Genomic DNA, 21152 nt, shown 5'->3' on the forward strand with positions numbered 1-21152 from the left:
ATTTCAATGTTGATTATAGCGAGAACTTTCAATGTGTTTTTTAATGTCTGACATCAGTGTTGATTGCAATCTTCAGCCTGACAGTATCGCAATGTTGATTCAATGACTTTATGCTATCTGGGGCATCTGTGTTATTTCCAATGACTCATAGGTTAACTTGTCATGTTGCCTTGAGGGGGCAGCCACAACTGTATAACAAATTCTAAAAGCTGTTTTTTCAGTGTTCAAGGCCTGATGCCTTGTTTCCATATGGTTGCAGAGATAAGACAAAAAGATGTCCATACATTCCTGTAGGAATCTTTGTGACATCTGATGTGCCAGAGAAACTCCATCCCTTACTAACATTTTTGTCGTGTGCCGTGAGTATGCTGAAAAAATTGAACTTTTGGGGTATAGATTTCAGAGAGACTGTATGGCAGTGTGCTAGCTGACCAAGCTGCTAACTAGATAACAGGCTATGATGAGTCATAATTATGAGCTTAAGTGTAGTTGGATTAAGAGGGATGATAAGATTTAAAAAATATCATCTAGTTAGAATGTAAGTGAATATTTGAACTGCAAAAATTCTTCAATTATTTATTGATATGTTAGTCCTGTTTTATCTCATTATTCCTCAAACACAGATGCTAAGCTGCTTAATGACAAAAAGCCAGACAATATCATCCTCCCCTGGCTACAGGTAATTTATCAGATTTTTGTCCATCTTTAAAAAATAAAAGTCCAGTTCCTTGTGTTGGGCATTAGGAGGCATCATCCGTATCACATGTCACATACATTGGGGGAAACGAGGTGTGACACCTCAGTTCCAGAGTAGCTCCACATGCCTGAGGTTATTATTTTTTTTTTCGTCAACTGACGGCCACCTTCTGTTGTCTTCTTTAGCTCTTTCACTTTTAAAACTAACCAAAGTACATGACATGGCTCCCTCTGCTCCTCACTTAAATTAAAGTGAGAGCTGTTTTGGTGGGAGGGGCAGACCACATGCTCTGCCCCTCCCACTGTGACCCCCTGTTAAGGAAAGAAAAGAGGATGTACTCCATTTACTACACCACATTTGGACTAAATGAATACAACAGGGCAAACTGTATTTAATCTGGAATACCTTGTTTTCAAGATAGTTAAAATTGTAGTTTAAATTAAAACGTAATTAATTGCCCGGCACTAAAATGTAACAGGGAGTTTCAGAACTGGACTCCTTGGAAGACAATATGACTATATGTGTGATGGATTGTGTCCCTGTTTGAAAATAGTAAGGTGGATTTGTCACTACATTTTCTCATGTTTGAGGCAAATTCTATTCCCTGAAATGATGGTTTTTTTTAATTTATTATTGCTATTTTGTGATAATAAAGATGTATTTCTATAGTGGATGAAAAGCTTTCTCAGCAGACACATTGCTGCTTGGCTTGGAAGCTTCCTTCCAAAGTTAAGCCTCAAATCAAAGTCTATATTGTTCTTACCTGCTTTGTTTGGGCAGTTCACAACAAATAATCAAAGTGCCACTTTTTTTAGGTAAATACAAGATACTTGTGCCCTACAGAAAGGATAAGTGTTCAGCAAAGAAATTCCTATACCCAATTAAGCCCTAACTATCGGCCCTCACAAGTCAAGTGGAGCCCTAACTGGGGCTAGAACTCAATCTCACCTGGCTGGGCTTAAGCCTCTTCCTCCTACTACTCCCTCATTTTCATGAGGGAAGAGAGAAAGAAGAACCAAGAAGGGTTTTCTTTTTTTTTTTTCATCAGCTATTGCTCTTAATATCATCCCAATTGTGTATGTGTTGTGTTTTGAATGTGTTTTAAATGTGATTTTAAATGTGTGTTCTTATGTTTTGTTTGAGCCTTGTCAAAGATGAATTTCTGTCACTTCTCAGACAGACAATAAAGTTTATCTATCTATCTATCTATCTATCTATCTATCTATCTATCTATCTATCTATCTAAACTTTTTTTTTGGACCCAAGCTGGGATTAATCCTCCTCATCCAAATCCACTGACTGGTCTGAAATGCCTTATCTGACACCTCCATAGCTGTCTTTTGCAAACTCTTTCCCTTTACTCCCAGCTCTTTAAGTACTGGAACTGCTGACCTTGCTACTAACCCCCTACATCCTACTTCTACCTGATGAACGTTCCATCTCCACTGTTCAGCTTCTGCTCCTCTGCTCATTTTAGCTTTTCCTTTCAGATGTTTCTTCCTCATTATCCCCAGGGAACAGTTGGTTCTATGAAATAACTATAAATGGCTGGCAGACTGTAGCACTATGTCGTGCCTGAAATTAGTTGAAACCATCTCTTATGGGACAAGTGTTCCTGCCAAATACACCTGCATCACCCAGTCCTTAGCACCCTTCAGCTGGCGTCTGAGCTACCTCCATGTGAGTGAAGGAGAAAGGTTGGGTCTCTGGGTTTCCTCTGCTTCATTTTTTTTTTATTATTAATTTATTTTTGCAATTTCTTATTGATCTGAGTAAACAAATACTGCATGATGACGAAGGAGGGAATAAGACAGCGGGAAATAAAGTATCACAACAGGCGGTGGGGTAATCCCAGCTGGGATCCGGTGTTTGATGTCTGACTTGTGGCTCAAATCAATATTGCGTGCTGGATGGCAAACATACAGGCTTCCTGTCTGACTGTTTACTACATCTTTCTCCTGCCTGCATGTGAAGCCCTGAGATGCACAAACAAATGCCTTTACACACAGAGAAATGCTCCCAACTCAGTGCTGAACTTATAAGGCCTTTCAGTCTGGTTTTCTTCTCCAGTGCCCTTCTCATTATCTTTAATTCATTTTTTTAATTTTTACTTTATGCTATAGTGACCACAGACAACTGTAGGCAAATGTGTTTCCTGGTTCATTTTGCTTGTTTTACTTAAACTTTAGAAATGCAATCTCATAAAGACACAATTCTCAAAAATAACAACAGCAAAACACCCCAAAGATAATGTCAGACAGTATAATCCATATTGGAGGAGAAATCCCTGAAACAAGTCATGTAAATGTGGAGAGAGGAAGTCATAAAAATTGCATTTACAAGAACAAAGACTCATCAGTAAGCTTTCAAAGGGTTTATTTAAACCCCAGAATCCAACTTCAGTCCCTGCTGTAGGGGGTTCGGGTTTAGGGGCACACTAGGTGAAGGCCGTCTTACCAAATTCTGAACAGACTGAGGGGACGAAAACTGTAATAAAGACATGGGATAAGGTCCTAGAAGCAATGCTCATGTCATGTCAATTTCATTTATAAAGCATATTTTAAAACAACATTTGTTGCTTAAAGTGCTATACAAAGACAAGACAATTAAAGACCAAGGATAAAAACATTAAAAATAATGATGAAATACTTTCTGGTTGGTATCATTTTTAAAATAATGGAAAGGGATTGTGAAGTACACACTGTGTGTGGAAAAAGTGAAGAAAAAGAGTAACTTTCAACCTCTGTTCTCTCTGATGATGGCCAGCAGAGGGCACTCAACTCAACTTTAACACAAGTCTTTTCAAAAATTACTCCTCACTTCTTAACCAGGGGTCATTCCTTCATAGAAGTGTCCTGTGTGGATTGGTCCATCGAAAACAGGCAATCTACCAAGAAAGAAACAAATCGGAGTTGGATCTATAAAACAACTTCTACTAGGATTGTCAGTTAACCTGCAGAAGTCTAGATCAATGAAAGCCGACCTCACACCGAGGTTGATTTGTTCTAGGTTTTCATTTCAGCTGAGTGAAACAGATAATATTGCAGCATATCCTTTAAAGCCTGGGTACTTTGTTGGTGATTATGGTTCCTTGTGACCGGAAAGGAGTAATGAGGACTTGGTTATACATTTTTATGGTCAGTTAAATATCATTTTCCCCACCAGCTAAATTAAACATCCTTATTAATATTGAAGTATTGTGAACTATAGATGCATGCTGCGGACAGAACAAGCACCAATGTTGGCTGGTCATACTGCATTCATACAGTTTCCTCAAGCTACAGTAATAATAATAATGATGATGATAATGATAATTTGTTGCATTAAATGTAGATATCTGAACTTTGGCTCATAAATATGACTAAGCTTCAAAAATGGCCAGTGTAAATAAAACAGCTTTAATAATTACACAAAACAATTTCAGCTGTAATGATTTAAGAGTTACTGTTGCATATAGAATTTTATTATTTACCTGGTCATACTGTCTTTAAGCATTTGACATTCAAGTAATGTGTATAAGCTCACAGATGAAAGTACATGATAGTTTAAAATATAACTCACAAAAATGAAGGGGCTTTGTGGCATTCAGTATACTTTTTAAATCAGATGCCTAGCACTCTCCTCATGGTTGTTTAAATCGCACTTTTCTCATTTTCCTCTTCCTCACTCTCTATTGCTCCATCCATCTCAGTGTCATCCTCCCTTCTCCTTTTTCACCCCCATTCTTTTATTTGATGGTGACACTTCAGTATAAAGGGCAGATGGAGGACCTACACATCTTGACTGCAAAGATGAATTACCCGCCTCACCATTTTTCTCTTGTTCTGTTTTATGAAAGCTCTCCGTTTATCTTCTGTTTTACTACCAGCAGGGCAAAGCCTTTATGTTAAAGCGAGCCTTTAACAAGCAAATCATTAGGGCATATCCTGCTTACAAATATAAGTTTGAAAATAGATGTGACACAATCTAGTGTCAATTTATACAGTATTTGGCTGTAGTCTGGATGTTTGTCCACCTCTGGACAAGCAGTTTGCACAATAAAATATGGTTTAGGTTCCCAAATATTTAAGAAACTACAACCCCAATTCCAAAAAAGTTGGGGCACTGTGTAAAATGTAAATTAAAAATAAATGGTTTTCAAATGGACTCATATTTTATTCACAATGAAGCATAAACAATATATCAGATGTGGAAAAATATCAGCTCATTTTGAATTTAATGGCAGCAAAACATCTCAAATAAGTAAAGACATGGCCATGTTTACCATTCTGTAGCATCCTCTCTTTTTTAACAACAGTCTGTAAACATCTGGTGTTTTGGGAGGGCAATGTTGTCCCATTCTTTTCTAATGTAGAATTCTAGCTCCTCAACAGTCCCAGGTCTTCTTTGCAGGATTTCTCATTTTATGATGCTCCACATGTTTTCTGTTAGTGAATGACTTTGACTGCAGGCAGGCCACTTCAGTGCCTGGCTCTTCTACTGGGAAGCCATGTTGTTGTGATAAGGTACAACACTGTCTTGCTGAAATATGCAAGACCTTCCCTGAAAGACACGTTGTTTGGACGGGAGCATATGTTGCTCTAATACCTCTATATGCATTTCAGCATTGATAGAGCCTCTTCAGATGTATAACCAGCACATAGGCACTATTGCAACCCCATACCATCAGAGATGCATGCTTTTGAACCTTGTGCTGCTAACAAGCTAGATAGTCCCACTCCACTTTAGTCCAAAGGACAAAGGAAGGTTGTTGGTGTTTTCCAAAAAGAATTCCAAGTTTTGAATTATCTGACCACAGAACAGTTTTCCATTTTGCATTAGTTAAAATGAGCTTAGGCACAGAGAAGACGGCAGAGTTCCTGGATCTGGATGGCACAGCCAATTGTGTTGACAGACACTGATTTGTTGAAGTGTTCCCGAGCCCATGCACTGATTGCAGTCCAAATTCATCCATCCATTTTCTACATCGCTTATCCCGTTCGGGGTCAGGGGAGGAAGCCGGAGTACCCGGAGAGAACCCATGCATGCACGGGGAGAACATGAAAACTCCACACAGAAGCAAACCGGGGATCTTCTTGCTGTGAGGCAACAGTGCTAACCCCTGCGCCATGCAGCCTGTCCAGAATCATGTCTGTTTGTCTGTTTTTAATGTAGTGCCACCTGAGGGCCAGAAGATCATGAGCATCCCATACTGACCTTTGGCCTTGTCACTTGCACACAGATTCTCTAGATTCTCCGAATCTTTTGACGATAATATGTATACTGTAGATGGTGGGATATTTAGAGTCTTTGCCATTTTTCATTGAGGGACATTTTTCTGAAATTGTTCCACAAGTTTTAGACAGTTTTCTCACAGATTGGTGAGCCTCTGCCCATCTTTACTCAGGCTCTGCCTCCCTAAAATGCTCCTTTTACACCCAGTCATGTCAATGACCTGTTTTTCATTAGTTCCACCTCCTTTTCCAGCCTTTTGTTGCTTCATCCCCTACTGCTGCCATCAAATTCAAAATGAGCTAATATTTTTTATGAAATGGAAAAATGGCTCAGTTTTAACATCTGATGGTATTTATGTTTTTATTGTGATTGGATTGTGTTTTTAAGATTTGTAAATCTTGCGTTCTTTCTTTATTTACATTTTACACAGTGCCCCAACTTTTTTGGAATTGGGGTTTAAGATTTACCTAAATAATCAAATGTTATTTTTCCATAATGGCTTTAATATTTCCAAAGCCAACAAATCTGCAGATATAAGTTAAGATGCTGCTCATATGTCCTCATATGATTTAATGTCCTGGTAGTATTATATGCCTAATAATATGCTCCTTCAATAAACGTTGCAAAAAAAAAAAACACGTTATATTTATACAAGTAACCTTAGACGAAGCTTTTTAAATTTTTTTCACATTGAACAGTAAAAATATGGACAAACTTAACAGCTCTGTATTTTTTGTACATAATCTATGCTGTGCCTTATATGCAAGCATGCTGTCCATTGTGCTTATGATGATATCCAAAATCAGGCAACAAATCCTCTTCTGCTATGCTTTACTTTAATGCTTTTCAACTTTGTAACTGCATGTACACATACTGTCAGTTTAATTCAAGATGACTGCAGCAGTGTGAACGTTTCCCCTCACAGGAGGCTGTCTGAAGGTCTCTTTTAACCACTGAGGCCCCCTGTGCTCTGAATGAACAAGTGTTCTCCTTGTACTCCCTGTGGAACAACTTTTATGTCAAGATTGTGTCTGCCTCTGGCTTCTTAAAGCCGACCTGACCCCACTGTGCTCCTGAAAGAAACAGTTAACGGGACATGTTGTCTCTGTGTATCTCGTCCCTTTGTGTGTGTGCCTCCCTGTGTGCAAATGTTTTTTTCCGCTCTAGCTTTCTGACTCAGTGCCCACCAAAAGGACTTCCATCACAGACAGCAGTGCCGCTCCTGTCCGAAACAATTTGGGTCAGACCAACTAAAACAGAAAAGAGGGCTCCTTTTGGGACTCATCGTTGCCCACTGAGGGAGTCTGAAGAGAGCAGAGAGACAAAGATGGGGAGAGAGCCGTCAAAGCAGCAGGGGGATCAGAGGAGGAAAGAAGAGTGCTTGTCAAAGTGAACAAATGGAGTTTATATCCAAACACCAAAGACTGTCAAAGGGAGAAAATGGAAAATAGTATCAGAGACCATTAGAGTGAACAGGACGTGTACCTCAATTCTTGATCCAGGAGAAAATAAGTTTGGTAGATGTTCTACTAACTGAAATTGTGTTGCAGATAGATGGTTTCTCTGTATGAGAGGGAGATGTTGGACTCTAACCTCTAATGTGCCTGCTGTATTTTCCCCTCTGACACTGCTGCTGTAGTTGAAGCTGTAGAGGTATTACTGTGTCACAGATACACTCTGACTCCTAACATGCTGCTATTTCTCCCTGTTTTCTCTATTATAGTGCTACCAATCTAAGAAGAGAACTTACAAAGCCAAACACAAGTTTAAGTATGGGATCCTCTGGTTACAGACCATTACTGTGTGTGATGTTTTAGGTTTGTTTAAGATGTAAAAGTACATTAATCCCACATAACTTTCTTTATCATTCAGGTCAACAAACAGATACGACTGAGAATGAACACAAGTATTCAACATGTTGGAACGGAACAGAAGTTTATCACCTTGTATTGACAAAATAATCCAATGATCCAAATCCCCCTCTACTCATAAAAATCAAATAATCAGGACTTTCAAGAAAATGTAACCTTTTAGATACCAGGTTCTGTCACCATGCCCCCCTGTGCTTTAGATGGGAAAAGGTGAAAAAGTTAGTTATTTTCAATCTAGTATGTGCAAAGTCGATTTTGTTTTTATTCCTAGTCATCAGAACTTGGGAAGTGTCAATAATTTCTGGCAACACTGATTTTTATGCATTATTATTTTTGGTGAAGTGTCAAATGTTAAAAAATGCGACACATGAGCTGTTAAGGACCAAAATGGTTCATTCTATACACTAGGCTGTAAAATTTTTATTCATTCATATTTCTAAAACTTTTTTGGTTAATCATTTAAACCAGGGATGTCCAAACTATGGCCTGGGGCCAAATACGGCCCACGGTCCATTTCTGATTCTAAACATTAAATGAAATATGTCCCACATTTCAACATGAAGCTTGTGCTTGGCTGCTTTGTACTTTTTGGTTTCGGCACAAGGCAGTGCTTCCATGCTAATTCTGTAAATAAACATTTTGACAAGAATATATTTTTATTTTATATATTAATATATTTAATTGAGTTTATGTGAATAATTAAGTCAACATTGTAAACAGAAAACATTGGCAAACAAAATAATAACAATATTTTAATATACAGTGCTTAACAAATTTATTAGACCACCCTAACCCTAACCAAAGTAAGGTTTATGCCACAGCTGCCCTAAATTAACAGCATTGGTAATTACCAAAATCATTTTTTATGTTTCTGCAATGTTAATACACCAATATGTAGAAGCTCTTTAACCAAAATGATATTTTTAATGCTAAATATAATTATTATTGTTCATGAATTTTCAAATTTACTGATTCACAAAAAATTCTGACTTCTCAGAGAAGCACATTATTATTTCTTGATTAATATGTCAAATTATAGTTATTTACTTGCATTCCTGAACAGAAAAATTAGTTTTAGTGGTTGAATGTTATGCTTGATTAATTTCTGACTTCTCAGAGAAGCCCAGTGAGCCGGCTCAAATTTGGGTGAATTCAGTTTGAAATTCCTCATTCCTGTTCAAAATGGTAAAACGTTGAGAGCTCACTGATATTGAAAGATTAGCATTAAAGCACTTCACGATGCTGGATGGTCTCTGAGACAAATATGACAGGTGGTCTAATAAATTTGTTAAGCACTGTATAATGCCCTGATGGATGACGAAGCGTAATGGCAGTACCAATAGTGTTTTAGAGGCAGAGCCAGTAGTAGCTAGGGCCAACCAGGACCCCTGAAATCTAACTGGCCTCCCTAAAATCCTTAAAATGATAGGCTATTTGTCTTGTCAGACATAAACTATCCATTTAAGCATACCTAATCACTAAGCATATCTTAACCATTATAAGATTAGTTTACTAACTTTACTATCCTCAAGGATAGGCATTTGAAAGTAGCCCCACCATCCTTATATATTTTCTTATGCTGTCCTCGGTAGAAAAAGTGTGGATACCCTGTTTTAAACCAACTCCCCATCTACTCATAAAAAAAATGAAATAATCACATCTTTCAAGAAATTTAACCCTGGGGCCAAGTCAGGCCCCTGAAGTCAGTTTTAGTTGACCTGTGAATTGAATGCTTTAAAATTATGCACATACGTTGTTCTTTTAACAAGGTACGGCATTTTAATGATATTTGTATGATTGTCTATATCTTTTCTTCCCCCGTTTTTTCCCACCCCACAGTGTCGCAAGTTATTATTAAGGTATAAAGACAAAAGAAAAAAAACAAACTGAAATTAAAACTCAGAGATTTGTATGTATAAGACACAATAAGTAATGATGAGTTTTGTTTTTTTTTTTGTTTGTTTGTTTTTTTTGTGTGTGTGTGTGTGTGGGGGGGGACTTGTTCTCCCATTGCCTGGGGACCAAAGAGTGAAAAAAAAAACATCCTGTGACAAAAGTCCTCAAAATACTCAAATTTAAAAAAGAAAAAAAAAGTCCTTATGCTTTTGGAATTGGCCTCTTTCGAGCCATTATTAGCACTTCCTGTCTGCAGTGACACAGAGAGACACATCACAGCCTCTTCGTGTCTTTCTCTCCATTATAAGTCAATCAGGCTCTCTCCTCCTGTTTCAAAGTGTTTGCACATGCAATGTTAGACAAAGCATGACGTGAAAACGCAACAGCCTGCTATTGGTTGTCACAACTCATCACAATGCATTATAAATTGAGATGGTGACTAAGGCTAAAGCTAGCAGTGGGGAATGATCAAAAATGGATTATAAAATGGATGTCAAAAAGATGTTCAATATCTGGTGTGGTTTTAATCTTTAAAGACCCTAACAAAGTCACCCAAGTTCCATTCTGGTTATGCTGGGCTTACACCAAAAGATTTTCACAGTCACAGACTAAAAATTGAAAGTTTTTAGTCTGTGACTTTTAGGAGTCTTACTGGAGTCACAGCGTGCTCCCGTTATAGCGTGCTATCGTTACGTTTAAGGCGGTAATCTGCGCTGTTTTATATCAGTCTTTTCCTAATCTTGGACTTGCGATTATATCAAACATGTTTGACATAATCGCAAGCTGCAGTGATGTAACACTATCAACAACCAATAGATGAGCTCTGACAAAAACGGAAACAGGAAACCTGCCGGTCAAAACAACCACAAAAGTGGCAGAGCGGCATGGACGAACAAGAAACACCAGCAGTGACACGTCGATGGTCCCGACCAATATGGTTTCTACTAAGAGCATGATGGGAAAAAATTGCTAAAAGAATCTAGTAGTAGTATTGTAAATAGTGACCCTGCAAGATTCACAGTCTTTGTAAAATCTCAGTCTGAGACTAGGCTGTGACTAAAAACTCTAAAAAGTTGTCTTTAGATTTGAGCAGGTGTGAGCTGATAGTTTTCCAAGAGTCTTTTTCAAATCTTTTCAAAGTTGTCTGATGTACAGATAGTATAAGTAAACGTTCTGGAAAAGGCATGGAGAGCGCCATTAGAATGGCACAATGGAGGGTTTTCACCGAAAAAAGTAAGTGGCTACGATTTTTGGTTCAAAAGCTATTGAACTTTGAATAATGTGTCTCTTCTACAACAATGCCGAGCTCAGAAGGTTTTAATCTGTGATAAACTTTGGAGGAAAATATTTTTATTTTACTTTATTTTCATTTTACTTTATTTTAGACTGACTGGATGAATACAAAGATGTATCACTTCTTTATCTCAGACATATGGCAATTATATTGCATTTTGTGTTTCTGTGCATGATTATAGTGTTAACAAGAACACACAGCATCAAAAGGGGACAAGAATGGAGCATTGAGGAACACCAACAGTAAGACAGAGCCACACGAGAGAAGACATCACTGGACTGTACCGGTATGTTCAAAAAGCTAGCCAGTAACCTTGACCTCCCCCTGGACAAGTCAGAGCTGAGTATAATTTACCTGAACTATCATATGCACAGAGCCCCTCCTGTGACCCAATCAAAGAAAGCAACCTGTTGAACAAAGTTACTAGACACCTTGGGTCAAGGAGGAGGTAAGTTTTCCTTAGCCTAATGAAGTCTGAGATAAGATGTGATCAAGACGAGGGGGGTGAGAACATGCAGTTGGGAGCTAAAATTGTAAGAAATGAGGGATGACGTCGGTAATGTAGATTGAATGGTGGGGTGTTCGGAAATTGAGTTGCACTAAGTTTAACTTTCTCTCATTTTCACGCTCTGTGGCCCTGTGAAAAATAGAGCATTGATAGTGGACATTCTCTACAGGAGTTAAAGAGTAAGTAATGAAAACCTAAGTGAGTGTACTGCCTCCTGCAGCCTTGTGATGAGCAAATGATTGGAGGAAGGGAAAAGAGGTAAAACCTGAAGGGTGGAGGGAGGAGTGAGGGCTGGAGAGGAAAAAGAATACATGAGCATAGACAGGTTTGTGTTGACAGGATGCATGGCAAGGTTTGGACAGGCCAAATGAGTTGTCAAGGCAGAAAAGTGAAAACAATCAAATCAAAACTGAAATGTCGTCTGGTGTATGTTTATGGAACAGTGATTTGTAAAACTGTTTTTTTAGGATTGCCTTACCAGAGACAGAAGAAATAATTCAAACAGAAGAAAAAGGCCTACAGGTCAGTTTAGATGAATGACAGCTGTCAGACACTCAAATGGCCAAAGGTGCCTAGTGCAAAATCAATTAGCTGGTTGATTATCATATCAGTGACAAGTTTTTTGTTTTTGCCCAGCTGGAGAAAGGACTTTGAGTGTGAATTTACATGTGAGTATACTTAAAATTGGTGCTGGTAGTCATCCCCTTTCTTTACATACCTTTACACACATTCCGACTTGGATTGAGGTACAGTGCTTAACAAATTTATTAGACCACCTGTCTCAGAGACCATCCAGCATCATGAAGTGCTTCAATGCAGACTCTTTCATTTTCAGTGAGCTCTCGATGTTTTACCATTTTGAACAGGAATGAGGGATTTCAAACTGAATTCACCCTTTTATACCCAAATTTGAGCCGGCTCACTGGGCTTCTCTGAGAAGTCAGAAATTAATCAAGCATAACATTCAACCACTAAAACTCATTTTTCTGTTCAGGAATGCAAGTAAATAACTATAATTTGACACATTAATCAAGAAATATTAATGTGCTTTACTATTTTTTCAGTTTTTTTGTAAATCAGTAAATTTGAAAATTCATGTATAACAATAATAATTATATTTAGCATTAAAAATATCATTTGGGTTAAAGAGCTTCTACATATTGGTGTATTAACCATTGCAGAAACATAAAACAAAATGATTTTGATTTTACCAGTTTTTACCAATGCTGTTAATTTAGGGCAGCTGTGGCATAAACCTTACTTTGGGTGGTGGTCTAATAAATATGTTAAGCACTGTACATGTTTTAGGTTATCGTCTTTATGGAAAATAAATCTTCTCCCAAGCCGTGGTTCTCTTGCAGACTGAATAAGATTATCCCCCAGGATTCCTTTCTATTATGCCACATACATTTTACCCTCTACCTTTTATGAGCCTTCCGGGGCTGACTGCTGAGAAGAATCCCCACAGCATGATGCTGCCACCACTGTGCTTCATAGTAGGGATGGTGTGTTTGTGGCTATGTGCAGTCATCAGACCATAGAAATTTCTTTCACTTGACCATGGAGTCTCCAACATACCTTTTAACAAACTCTAGTCCAGATTTGATCAGTTTTCTTCAACGGTGGCTTTCTCTTCAACACTCCCGTAAAGCCCTGCTGGTGAAGCAACCTGCAGCAACAGTTGTATGAGTCTCACCCATTTCAGCCGCTGAAGCTTGAAACTCCTTCAGAGTTTTCATAGGTGTCTTTGTGGTCTCTCTTGCCATTCTTCTTCTAGCATGGTCACTCAATTTGTGATGATGGCCTGATTTAGGTGGATTTACACATTCCTTGATGATGGATTTAACTGAACTCAGGGGGATTTTCAGTGCCTTGGAATTTGTTTTGTTTCCACTCCCTGCATTTTAAATATTAGTAACCTTTTCTCTGGGTTGCTTGGAGTGTTCTTTTGTCTTCATGGTGTAATGGTAGCCAGGAATAATGATTGACAAGTGACAGGTTTTTTTATACAATCACTTGAGACTAGGGATGGCACGATTACCCGTTTTCACGATTAATTGCGGTATTAAAATTTACGATTAGTTAATCGTAATGTTTCCTAAATACCACCAATTTACAGAAAAGATTATGCCGGGAACCATATTGGTACATCAGCACAACTTGGCCAGAACGAAAACAAAGTTACACAACAACCGCATGTCACCGCCTCCTGTTGCTTGCATGCAATTGCAGGCGGAGGCGTGTCACTGTCCCAAACAAACTACAGCATGGAAGAGGAAGAGTTGTTCCCTACAAATAAACGGTTGAAGTCAGCTGTGTGTTTTTAACTCAAACACTACTCAGCTAAGACCACTTGAGTGGTCCATCCAAATGAGATTATTATCATTTTTCTGGTAATTATTTGTTACTTTACATTGCTTTTATATTATTTTGTTATGAGAGCATCCTAAGGTGGAAATAAATTAAAATACAAGACCTCTAAGGAGTGTTCATGTGATTTTACTTATTCATGGTAGTGTGAAATTAATTAATGCAAAAATAATCGGGATAATCGTAAAATCGCAATTATTTCTCTGACAATAATTGCATCAAGAAAATCTGTAATTGTGGTATCCCTACTTCAGACACATGCACTGCACTCAGGTGATCCCCATTCCACTTTTTGTGAGACTACTAGCACCAGCTGGCTGGGCATATGCATGACCTATCTATGCAGCCATTTATTTTTCATTACATATTTGTATTCAGATGCACTGAAGAATCTCCTTATGTGTGTCTGTTTAGAGCTAAAGCAGTTTTCTAGTACATGCAAGCCTTGAAGCCTGTAGACTTTGAGCCAGAAAAAAAAAGATGTTCTACCTAACTCTAGAGTATACTAACAGCAGGAAGAGTTTACATAAAAATGCAGCAGAATACATAATAGCCTAAAGGCATCTTGTTTCCTTTGTGAAAGAGAGGTTGTCATGCTCAAGCTGTTATTTAAGGTGCTTTTATGTTTTAGTTTTTGGTGTTTTTGTTATTTTCTTTACCTCCTGTCTCTGTCTTTGTGTGTTTGTTGATCTTTTCATCCATCCCTGAACTCAACTGCATCAATGAAATCATTTTCTTTCTTTACCAAAACAAAAGGTTTGCAAAGCTGGTTGCATGTGTGTAGTTATTAGAAAAGAGAACTTGATCTCCCAGCCCAGATTCCCAGATTTGGTGCTTTTGTTTACATGATAATTTAACAGGGATTACCAATTGTGAAGAGAGTCTAGAGAGCAACTATTTTTAGGATGTTCCCCTTTCACTGAGATTTGTTAAGTTTCTACAACTTGGAGAAGTTGGGAAAATAATTTAAAAGGATGGTGAACACTTCAACATTTTCCCTCTCAAGTCCTTTGTTGTCATCACAGTGGCCCATATGAACTTCAAATTCTTCAAATCCCAGGATAGATGCATTGCCAAACATATCCGAATGCTGTTGCATGATATGTAGAGCTGTGCATTGCTGCTCCCCAAGGTACGTATCATTATTCATAATACAAAGCAAAAGTCAAATTGACCAGAGGTTTGTAGCTTATTTTCACTTGCTGCTTTGGAAGAAATGTTACAAATCATGTTTCACTCATATCTACACAAGCCTCAAGGGAAATAACAGTAACACACAATTTTTGAAAATCAAGGTGAAAATAATTGGTGCTCTAGCGCAAGGAAAGAATCTGGAGAATTATAAAAGGATTCTGTGGTTTCAATTAAACAAGTAAAAAATCTCTCAGGGTTCTTCTGCTCTCAAAGTGCTAAAAGAATCTTAAAAATATTTTCATACATCATTCAGTTTAGCATCAACATTTGTCTCTTCAGAATCTATCAAAAAATGTCTGACATATCTGAGAGACGTGTCTGCAAACAGCAGATACATTTGGATCTGAATCTCATTATCAGCACTGGCTGGAAAAGTAATGAAATATTTAGAGTGGTAATACTCAGCTGTGGCTCTGCAGCAAGGGAAAGTGGTCAAGTAGGATTGGTGGTTCAATCCTGATTTCCCCTCACTACATGTTCAAGTGCCCTTGAGCAAGACACTGAACCCCAAATTGCTGTAAACGGTCAGGGTTAGCTCTGCCATCAGTGTGTGAGTGGGTGCTTAAATGGCTGAAAAGTGCTTTGCATAAAAGTGCTGCAGAAGTGCAATCCACACTCAAGCAGGAAAATACTGCTTGTTTGGGGGAAACGAAGTGAAACCTGCAACCAAAATGAATTACATCTTCATGGATTAATGGTGTCAACATTTTTGCATTTAACGGTATGAACAGTAGATACTGGTGCTGGTTTACTGCTAAAGTTAAAGAGGGCTGCTGCTCTTGTGGTGACCAGCAAACTGGTGTTTGTTTTTATTCAGTCTGTTTAAAGCCTTGGTGTTTTTTTCCTGCTTTGGAAAGAAATAAACTTGGCCAACAAGAATCAACTTTGGAGTGTTGTAAAAAAACATCTGGCAAAATATAGGACGTTGGCAGGCTGGGCTTCTGGCTATTGATAACAGGATAGTCCTGATTAGTTAGCTCATGCTAAACTGAATTGTCCAACGCATCCACTTCAGCGTGAGTTTGAGTTTTAGCCCTCAGGCCATCAGGGCCCTAGTGAGGAATTCTAATAGACATTGGGTCTTACTTATCCCCAGTGCAATTCATTTATTAAATTGCAATTAGACCTTAGGTCGGGCTGCACGGTGGCACAGGGGTTTAGCACTGTTGCCTTGCAGCATGAAGGTTCTTGATTCGAATCCTGGTTGGACAAGGCCTTTCTCCACTGAGACTCTAAATTGCCTGTAGGTGTGGTTGTGAGGGTGCCTGGCTGTTATATCTATATGTCAGCCCTATGTCTGACCAGTCCAGGGTATACCTCCTGCCCAATGGCAGCTTGGATTGGCTCCAGCCTCCTGTGACCCTAAATGGGATCAGGAGTGTAGATAGTGTAGACTATCATTGCTCATTTGCACACCTCCACATTGCATTACTTGGTCTTAGTTTCCATTTTGTGCTGAACTTTTGATGGATGTTATTGCAGATGTTGTTACTATTAGACTTTTAAATTGTTTTGTTTGATTTTGTCTGACTTTAAAGTCTTTGGGCTCTGATTTTACTGTTGTTATTGTCCTTGTTTCTGTTGTAGCCTATGTGCTCTTGCTGCAAAACATATTTTCCCCCATGGAACAATAAACATAATCTGAATCTAGTTTTAACCCATAATATAGTAAAACTATTTAAACACTGTTATATTCTGAGACACAGACACAGAAACAAAGATAGGAGCAAGATCAAGGAAGCTAGCAAGGATAGACTTAAAGTTCAACATGAATATCAGAATTGAATGAATTGATTGTGAAAATCAGGGCTGATAGTTATACCAGTGTGATCTGGAAATTTTATTCGATACTTCTTTTGGTATGACTCCCACATTGCCAACATTTTTGGCAATGTGGCTTCTGCTGTCCAGTAAAAAAACAAAAGAAAATCTCTTAGGGATATTTCCATATTTATGAAATTGGGTTGTATAAGTTACTTGGCAATAGTAGTGGCACTAACCTCTGGTGATTTCAGCAAGTGTTGCCCCTTTAAACAGGATGTGCTGGATGAAGCTAGGTTACACAGCATAGCAGACAGATCCTCTACCTCCACATAATTTAATTACTTTAAGTTGAAAATGGTCCAAAAAAAACAAAACAAACAATGTTGGCTCAACTGTCTTTGTTTTATTTTCAACCCAGAAAGCTTCTGTACTTCGCTCTATTATACAATGCTTCACAAATTTTCAATATAATGCGCATTTGATCCTGCATTGTTTTCTGGCCCATTTTGACCTAAAAGTTTCTAAATTATGGGGAGATATTGTACCTGTCTGCTATGCTGTACAGCCTAACTTCCCTGCCAGTACAAGCAGCAAGTCATCTTAAAGGGCAATGTACATCGAAATGCCTGGAGGCCAATGCCACTAATATTGCTAAGTACTTTATACAACCCAACGTAAAAACAAAAACAAAAATAAAAAAAAAATGAAATATCCCTTTAAATTGACTGACAATCTGCTACTGATCTCTTTCCATATCACGTTATTTGGTGATATCCAATGTTTGTCACCAAGGCCCATTTTGGCTAATTGAGGTCCAACTGATGCATAAGCAAAAAAGAAAAAAAAAAAAAAAAGAAAAAAAAAGAGAGAGAAAGAAAAAAACACAAAAATAGAAGAAATAAACAAACGAGAACACTATAAAACACAAACCAATTTGATTTGTACATAAATGATCTCACAAACAAAGTTGATAGATATAAACATCTCATTATCAGTCACTGAGCCTTCTTTGACCCCCATGTCAGTTAAGTAGAATAAAAATTCTCCTTTAACTTTAAAATGCTATAAAAGCATGTTTCAGAAATGCAGCAGTTCTAAATGAAGTATTTTGCACTATTTCCTATCTATTGCACGCTTTTGTCTCCCTCCTGTGGAGCTTGCCTGTTCTTCGCTTAGACTCCATCTCTCCTCATGACTCCCATTCATCTGTAACTTCATGCTTTTGAGGTGTTTTCTAACTTAAGACAAAAATATGCAAAATTGCCTTTCCCTCTCAGTTTCACAGCCAGACTGGTCTTTCTTGTTGTGCTCCCCTGATGTCCCTTGTGGGTCTTTGTCTATAGACACAAAGAAATGTAAACATGCTCCATAAAAAAACAAACAAAAACATGGTCTTCTTTGCAGTACATGCTCAGTTTTCACTTCCTGTCTCTCTTCATGACAGCATATATAATACTCTGTACTATTTTTTAAATTTTCTTTACATTTTAATGAAATCTGCTGAATAGGTTTTTGTTTTTTCTGTGACAGTTCCACAATGTTTGTCTGAATACATTTACATTGTCCGTGTCCATGCTGTCTTTTCAGTAACCTAATTCCAGCAGCCCACATGTTCCAGCAGCAGATCCACATAGTGTATAGCAGAGCCACACACAGATGCGTAGGTTGTATGTGTTGATATGAGCCCTTTGCTTCAGGAAGACAGCTGCATGTAGCAAGCATTTCAAACCCACGCAGTTATTCTCCATGTCACGCTCTAAATGTAAGAACATGTTTGACATCGTTTCCTTTTTCCATATTCACATGACAGGACATCTCTTGATCTTTCAATAATCACCATCTCTCAAAGTGAGCTCGCATCACCAGACATGCCTTTGTCTTCATTTAACTCGCTGTATTAAATCCATTGTACTGATAATGCTCTTTCTTTAGTTGATTTGATTAATGCAGCTTGAAGAAAATCGATTTTCCACCATCTTTCCCCCTTGTTTCACCTCCTCTTCCCATCCTTTTTTTGCAATCAGTCCATCTTGGAGCTTGTCATGGTGCTGCCTCTGATATAATGCTTTCAGACTACTTTAAAGCTGTGCTGCATCAGTGATGACATGGATTACTGCATGGACCGGACCCGCTGGTATGAAAACTTGATTTTCCCTAGGAGTGACAGCAAAGACATTTGCAGAAATACCACCACAGATTAAAACTGCAATCTCATGAACTGCAGTTTAATCATGTTGATTGAACAGCTGCATTTGATAATTCTCAAATATGTTCTGTCCTGTATTTACAGATGTGTAAATTCATCCTGATTTTCCAGTGAAGATTACTAGCTAAGAGGACACAGCATCATATCCTCGGGAAGCTGAGAGATGGATGGGAGTATCTGGTAATCTGTCCTTGGTGGGTGATAGGTGGTATCGAGGCTTTGTTGACTGCACTCTCCTCTAGGCAATACTGAAAGGAAGCACGTTGTTTTTCAAACTCTTCTGTTTTTACATATTTACAAAACTGCCCAACAGTTACAAAATAAGGCATGGAAGACTTTTAAAATCTAATTGTGGAGAACTCCTCACTCCCTGAGGCATGAAAGACAATTGGATTATACCCTGGGTCAGTGAGTGGCGTAGACAGGCCAGCTGGTCCATATTACCTCAGGGTTTAACCCCTTTCCAATGCATCATTAAGATTGACTGTTTGTCCTGGCCTTTAAATTGAGGTTATTGGTCTTAATCCACTGCACTGATAAACTCCTAATAGGCTACACAGTGTGGACATGCAGCATGTCTTGCCCTATGCCTCAAAGACCTCATTTATATTTATGACAACCTCGACTCTCCATTCCTGATTAATCCCCTTAATATTGGGACGCAGATCCGTAAATCTCCACTTGCCTCTGTGGAGCAAGGAGGAGAGCCAGGGATGTGGAAAGAATGTCAATTCTGAGATTTGCCAAAGAACACAAAACAGAATTTAACCCAAACACCACTACTACTGCAATCCTTGGACTTGTCCTCAAATTAAAAAAGAACTCCCAGTTGTGCAGCAGAAAGTGGCAGACAGCAATGTTTGCTGATTAGTATACTCACACTGAACATCCTAAGAGGATTGGTCTAAGTCATAAGCAAGCTGTTAAAGTGCTGACAAATATGATCCTCTTTTTTTGTAACACAGAAACAGATCATTAGAGACGTCTCATTGTGAGTCAGTGATTATGTAGCAGAGAATATGTGCTGCTTAATTCCCTCTAAGGAGTTCAAAGGTTTCCTTGCTTACATCATAACTCTACTGCGCCTGAAAGTACTGCCCCTCATCGCTGATTGGTCCTGTCACTTTCTAACTGGGCCCAAACGGTTTAGATGGGAGCTTTGCAAGATGGATTTGCCAGTGAGAAACAAGGAAACGGGTGTATCCATCTGCTTTGCAATGTAAGTGATAGCCTACACCAGGAGGAAAAAAAAGTAAGTGACTAAAACTCATGGTTCAAAAGATTTTTAGATTTTTATGACCACAAAAAGGCCCAAAAGTTTTGAATTTCCCCTAACATCCAGAAAACCTTTGACCTTGCAAAGCAGATGATTATGCCCGTTTTTCTGTTTCTCACTGGCGAATCCATCTTGCAAAGCTCCCGTTTGAACCGTTTGGGCCCAGTTAGAAAGTGACAGGACCCAATCAGCGATGAGGGGCAGTACTTTCGGGCCCAGCAGAGTTGTGACATGGGCAAGCAGCAACAAGAGGCTGGTGCAATTATGGTAAAGAGTTTAGCGTGGCTGCTGTGAAAGCGCAAGTTTTATCAGAACTTGGCAACATTTAGTCATGAACAGAAGAACAAAGAACAGCATTGGGTTGTTTTCATGGTTCATGCTATGCAGTTCTCTATGGAATCTACTCCTTCTGTAGGGGCACAGCTCGGTAGCGGCTATATCACCTGTTTTGTTACTATGATTGGCCCGTAAAGATGTGACAGACAGAACATTCATCCAATCACCCTCTGAGTTTTTTTTTCAAAGGCTCTGCCCTTACCCACTGTCTACGAGAACTTTACCAGATGTGTAAAACACATCCATCTGGCATGTCAGGTTAGAAAACCTTACCACATTCCCATGAAAATGCAAAAAAAAAGATGTAAAGATGCAAGGCAAATTTCCCCCAAACTTCAATGAATTTCTCCAAAATATCGAAAATATATCTCCTATATTTTCATGAAAATAATTAAAATCTCCAAGAAAAATCCCCGAAATATCCAAACAGAACATTCTCCTGACACTTTAAGCAAATTACTTTAATGGAAATTCCAGATAATTATCTCAAAAAAATCTCATAGCAGAAATCATTACTAAACTACGC

Source organism: Cheilinus undulatus, linkage group 10, assembly GCF_018320785.1.
Source record: "Cheilinus undulatus linkage group 10, ASM1832078v1, whole genome shotgun sequence".
NCBI lineage: Eukaryota > Metazoa > Chordata > Actinopteri > Labriformes > Labridae > Cheilinus > Cheilinus undulatus.